The following is a 6,609-nucleotide window of genomic DNA, read 5'->3' as shown; positions in this document are numbered from 1 at the left end:
TCGAAACTCCGTCGGGTAGCAGTTAATTTCATTTAAAGTAGAAAACTATTCAGAAACGTGTATACGTTACACAGCAACAAACCAGTCGCCCTGTTATTACCTCGTTCTCAACAGTTCAAATTTCAGGGACAACCGACTACTTAGTATCGACCCAGTACGTCATATTTACTCGCCAAAAGAATTGTAAACGAAAATTGTAACCAGACGTGCCGTTAGTAACTACCATTTTTCATTTGGCGGAAATTTAAACAAACCCCGAAACACCGTGGCGTTTTGCAACTGTCTTTAATCCTTTAAGATAAAAAAGATTGACGCAAAATTTTGACGGGATGAAATTTCACGATATATTCAGGTGAAACGATGCGAAATTAGAGCGAAGCTTATAATGGGAATATAGTTTGCTTGTCTGTTGTCATAAAATGAGATATGCAGAATATATTAAAAAATAGAGTATATGTAATACGAAACTTTATATTATTCATGTTATTATGGACAAAATATCACAATATGTTCATATATTTAAATCTCCTCCGAAAAAGATTATTGTATGTAGAACACAGTTTAACTGTATTTTGAATTCTTGTTTATCAGATCACAATTGATAAGTTGATATTAGGATGATTATCCTCATTTGAAACAATTTTGTGACTGTTACTTGTCAATATACTTTATATCTTATGTACATTTTAAATATAGTACGCAAACTCGAAGTTGCAAGGAACATTAATAAAAACTCAATATTTCAATAACGCCTTTCATGATTATAATTAAATATTTTTTCAAAATGTCGTATCAGTGTTACATCTAGCACCCCCTCCCCCACACACAAAAGTTTACCAATTTATAATATATGTACTAGTAGATTGACAAGTTACGATTTACAGGTTATATAGAATTCTATTTTATGATTTTATAATTTTTCGTTAAATAGAATAATCAAATAACTTGCAATTAGTAAAATTTCATTTGTTTTATCGTCAAACTTGTGCAAGGGAACATATTAATGCTGGTAACTTTAGTGACTTGCAAAATTTCAATAATGCAAGACAGGCCAGATATTCAATTGCAATTGGTTGCTATCCATATTTTCATCGGTCTTACAATAACCTTATGTTATCAATTATGAATTAAAAAGTTAATGAAATCACAACTCACCCAAGGCCAATGGGTATGACTTCTTTTCGAAGATCGATTGAAATCTCGAGTTTGTTGTTTGAGACATTCAGTTACCACAAGACAAAAACACCACTCCATTACAGCCGACGTAAACAAAACATGACAGATTCTTCCAATTCTCGGACAACAAACATAGGCATACATACTGTTTTAAAGTCACAGTCTGTCGTTGAACTTTCGCCAAGTAACTTGATACGTACATATACACGTCCCTCGAAATCAGTTTTCGACGAAAATACATACGTGACATGTTATGTTGCAACCGAACGTGAATTTCTCGCGGGAAATAGCCTGATATCGTTTATTTATGCGTCTCTCAAATACGAATTTTACTATACACTTCGTTTAAGACACGCCATTTTGCAAAACGATTATCGAAAGATTACTGCTTACATCGAGATCGAGAATAGATTCGCAGGAAGCTGGATGCCGCGATTTCTTCCCGCGCTTTACTTTCTTCCGAAGTTGTGATTGGTTGATTTCCTGCTGCCATATTCGGTTTCGCCGAGAATCGTGAACACGTACGCTGGAAGCAATGCGGGGTAATTATTTAATTTATTTCATAATATTATTTAACATATATCGTGAAAAGTTCTGAATATTCGGATTCTTCTGTTATCGTTTCATCGTATGTTAGCATTATCAGCTCTCGATATCGAATTGACAAACAGAATTTTTCTCATACAAAGTAAGTCACATTAAGTATATGTATATGTATAGTCGAAGCAATGCAATTAAAAATTTTTCCATTTTAATTGGTATTATTTATCACAGACATTTTACCGAGCATTCATTTTATAAATCTTATACATATATATATATATATATATATATATATATATAACCAATTTATAATATATATATGAATACACACGCGCGCGCACACACACACACACACACAAATATACACACACACATATATATACACAAACAATAGAAATACTTTCGTGTGCTATTATACGTAGTTCGATAGTTTACATTTCACGGGCCCCGTGTTGCACCTGCGTCGGTTTCGTTCCTGTTTCCAACGTATAAGTGTAGCGTCAGTGATTCGCGTGACGCGACGCAACCTTCAACGTTTGTTTTTCTCCGTTTATGCGTTGTGTGTTCGTTTGAATGAAAACGTCGCGAGTGTTGTAACAAAAACCACGGAAAACAGAAGAAGAATACGGGAGCAAAAGGAATTCCAGGCTACAGCAGAATGCCCATTGCCCAACAGGGTTTCGTTCCATGGTATTTCAACGAGGTAAGCTACCTCTTTTAGTACGCTTCAAGGCGCCTCTTTCCAACCAATTAATTTGCGTCCAACACCATTTTAACTTCGTATACTCAGAGAAAATATCGTTCTTTTGTATTTTCTAACTCTGATCTATGTATAAATTTACTGCGACGGGTCATTTCTACGGATTAACGTATCTTATAAAAACGTTGCGTGAAATGTTAATAATATATAAGTCTTGAAACATTTGTACTAATTTCATAGAGGAACGTAGTTGGTACCTTCCGGGTGGCATATTGTATGCTTGTTACATGAACTTTCCAAATATCTTACAGTTAAATGGTTGGATTGTTTACTAGAATAAGCAACACAACATTGTTTTTGATTTATTGTGAATGAATTTATAGAATCATATTATTTTACACATATACACTATCGCGCAAAAGTATCCCAACATTTGATTACTTTTGATATTATGTTATTTAATTGCACAATCAAATTGATAGTATGTACCGATATATAATGATTACGATCTGTATTATTATCTTATTCCTATGATGTGGTTTTAACATAGGTCGTAACAAAACGGTCAAAAAATTCTTTATTCTCAGACTCTGTAGCCTGTAAGAAACGAATTAATTAATTAAGAATCTCGTTGTAACCTACAGGTTCGGAAAAGGCTGATAGGCTTTGGTCTACGTGGTGATTGGGAATTTTCATTCGTTTCGAGTTCGCTTAGCTGATAAATAGTGAATGTGCATTTCTTCCAAAATAAAGAAGAAAGCGAAGTCGATAGAAACGTGGGTCAAATTTGAAATCATTTCTCGATTATGTGGAGGTTGATTAAACGCGTTGGTGTATATAGTGATGAGACGAGTTGATATTTGGTGTAGTCAAATGTATTTAAAACTATCGGCAGTACTCTTCTAACGATCTCCCTCTAACGAATTTAAATTCGACTTCGGTTGACGGTTGCGCGTAGCGGCGATATTGTTCTGTCCGGAGTTTGTTTATTATCAAGTTTCGTACCTCGAGACGGTATCAATGCCCCGAGGCAAAACAACAACATGAGTTACTCTCGATTCGCATCGTCCTATGACTCATATGCCGCTACAATATGCAATCGAATAAAGTGATAAATAGCTTGCAGATGTTTACGCGTCTCTGAAAATGTTAAAAGATATAACATGTTTAACGCGAAGTATTCGTGATAATATTCGCTGCAATTTGAAATATCTGCGTGCAGTCTCGTAGGTTTTGAATAAAAATTTATCTTTTATCGAAAGATACATACATGTTTTGGCCTATATATAGCTTTGTACTCTTGTAACCTAAAAGAGAAGTCGAAAAAAAGTGATGTTAACTCTTGCAGTAAAAAATTCATTTATGTCAATACTACATTTAGAAATGCACCAAGAGAAGCAAGACAAATTATTGACGAAACACAGGATAGTCATTTCCGATCCAAAAGAAAAACGCAACTAAAATAATATGTAGATAGCTATTAAGGCAATAAATAATAAAGTCATTGAAATGATCCATCATTTCAAACTAATATCGCTTCTCTTTACTTCAGAACTGCTATAAACATTTTAAATATCATTTATGTCTTGGTTCCCTTGCGAAGTTCTCGAAGAATTCGTCAAATGATGTCATGAACAATATAAATAATCGTAAAAAATCTATATTTGTGTTTAAAAAATAGGCGAATAAAGAGAAATAGGATAATCGAGACCGGTGAAAAAGGATCAACCAACATCCCGCATCTGATACAAGCGGAAGAGAAATCAATTTCTATCATGTCGCACGGCGAACAAGAACGCAAATACGGAATCTTTTGTATAATACTACTCCAAACTCTGTTGAGTCGCAGTAATAATAATAATCGGGTGTTGACTTCTGCTCGTTTTTACTTGAAGTTTGCTCGTTACCTCTTTGAAATTTGGTGGATCGTTTTCTGTCGAAACCCGTTCCATCTGACGTTAAAATCAATAAAAACAATATTACGATAAAGACTTTTATCTCCATTGTTGTCAACTTCCGTCAAGTCTTCGTTTTCTGCTCGCTGAATATAATACGGATTCCCAAAAACTTTCTTCGTATGAAATTTTACTAATGTACATTTATCAAACATTGCACATTTTAAAATAGGTTATCATTATAAGATTAAAAAAAAATAGCTAAAAATATCTTGAAACAAAAGAAACCAATTTTGAAGTTTGTTAGCCCGGAAATGTCATGGTAGGAAGGTATACTTCGATATTACTTTTACTATCGATAGGCGTCGCCGTCGTTGCTGTTATCATATACGAGACACAACAAATCACGAAATTGACAAATCACCGGTGATCTCCTCGAGTCGCAGTTCGAACGTTTCACAAATAAGTTAAAGAATTAAACTTTAGATATAGTGGTAAAATTTATTGTATGAATCCAACAGAGTGACGGTTCAGGGTGTTATAACAAAGAGGTATAGAACGTTGATTTGGGAGACTTCTTGTACTGAGGTTTTAGTCCCTCTGAAGCGGTTATCGTCGGGTGTATATCAGAGGCGCCTATCCGTTGCTATCTGGTTATTGTTTCGATAGCTGTGGCATGTAGGATGTTTTGTCTACTCTATTAGTGCTTCTAATGCACTAATTCGTGTGATACTGTCGACGATTCGCCTGTGCATGATTATACATTGAGTAAACGGATAGCCTGAGTTGGAGTGTTGATGATTAGGATAATCGAAATAATTCATAGCCATGGTAATATTTTAACTAATTTATTTTGTTGTCTTTTATAGGCCACTGCAATGAGAAAAGAATTCCTGAAGCCAAAGAAAATGATACACCCAAATAGCAGAAAGTCTATCGCTATTACGAAAAAAGCCAAAAAGTAAATACAATTACTATTAAATTATGTGATTTTGTTATGTACATTTCATTTATTTTATATGATTATATAATACTTTTGTGTAATAAAGAAGGAAATGGACAATGTGTTTTGTTTCAGAATATCAAATAGACAGAAGGCAGAAATGTCCTGCTTGATAAAACAGAATTCAATAGGAGAGAAAATATCGTGGATCAGAAACAATATGATTCCAGGCGTGTGACCCTATACTCCAGAGATAACTGCAAGTTTGTTAGAAACGGAGGTAAAACAAAAATGTATACACATGATGATACAGAGATTGTACATTAAAGATGTGATTAGTTATAGTTCTATATTTGATCCAAAGGTATGTAGCAAGAAATGATGAAGAAATGGAAGAAATTACTATTAAAAGGTCTATAGGTAGCAACAGGAGTAGACAGCATGCTAGGAGGGAACATATAATTAGAGTAGAAAGAACTAGGAGAATATCATACACGTGGAATAGGTAAAGAATTACAGCCAAATTTATTTTCAATATATCCTGATGTACAAACCCTCCTTTATTTTTCAGAAATTTCTGATATTTTAAATGCAACTCAGTGTGAAATGTTATTGAATTGGAATAATGAATTACAGTGTGCGAATAATTTTAAATTTATAAGGTTTGGCGAGAAAGATTTAAAGAAAGTATTAGAGCTAAGAAAAAGAATGAAAATAAGCCATATTAGACTATCCAAATCTCTATTAGCTATGCCTGTAAACAAGAAGAATTTATTCAGCAAGCCAATTGATTTAGATGAAAATAGTGTAATGGAAATAGAATAAATTCTGTAGATATGTCTTTTTATCTTTCATCTCTATTTAAAAACAAGAAAACAGAAGAAAAGCGAACAGTTTCGTCCTTTTTTGTTTGCGAAATGCTAGAAACCGCATTTCGTCTTGCTCTTATCTCCCACGAGAAACAGTCACGTCACAAGATACAAGAGTACGATAGAAGAGAAAAGAAAATGTTCGATTGTGAAATATACAACAAAACTGAAACATGCAGATGAATCACGTGCACGTTATGAATATTCTGCATCGTTTCTCCGCCTTTCCTTCATTTTTTTCGCTACCTGCTCCATTATTTAAGAACGAAGATATAGTAATTACTCTCAAAGTTGTACATTTCGAAATGGTAGGAAAATCAATAGTACAATGATAAATATACGATTTTAAAAGCTTTTTAGATTTCTTACATACTTAGCATTAATCAAATAGCTTAGTATATAAAAGAGTTTACTTATGTCGCATGTTATAAATGCAGCTGCGTTCGTTACAACAATTCCAATTCCAAGGAATTTCTCTCGAAG

At 33.7% G+C, this 6,609-nt stretch overlaps 1 pseudogene; it reads left to right on the top strand.

The window, feature by feature from the left end:
- The first annotated feature begins 2,210 nt into the window (after positions 1-2,210).
- On the top strand, positions 2,211-6,097 carry LOC117241238 (annotated as a pseudogene).
- The last annotated feature ends 512 nt before the right edge of the window (positions 6,098-6,609 follow it).

The sequence above is a fragment of the Bombus vosnesenskii genome, unplaced genomic scaffold, assembly GCF_011952255.1.
Source record: "Bombus vosnesenskii isolate JDL3184/JDL3185 unplaced genomic scaffold, Bvos_JDL3184-5_v1.1 scf7180000015494, whole genome shotgun sequence".
In the NCBI taxonomy this organism is placed as follows: domain Eukaryota; kingdom Metazoa; phylum Arthropoda; class Insecta; order Hymenoptera; family Apidae; genus Bombus; species Bombus vosnesenskii.
This window is presented reverse-complemented; position numbering and strand designations above follow the sequence as displayed.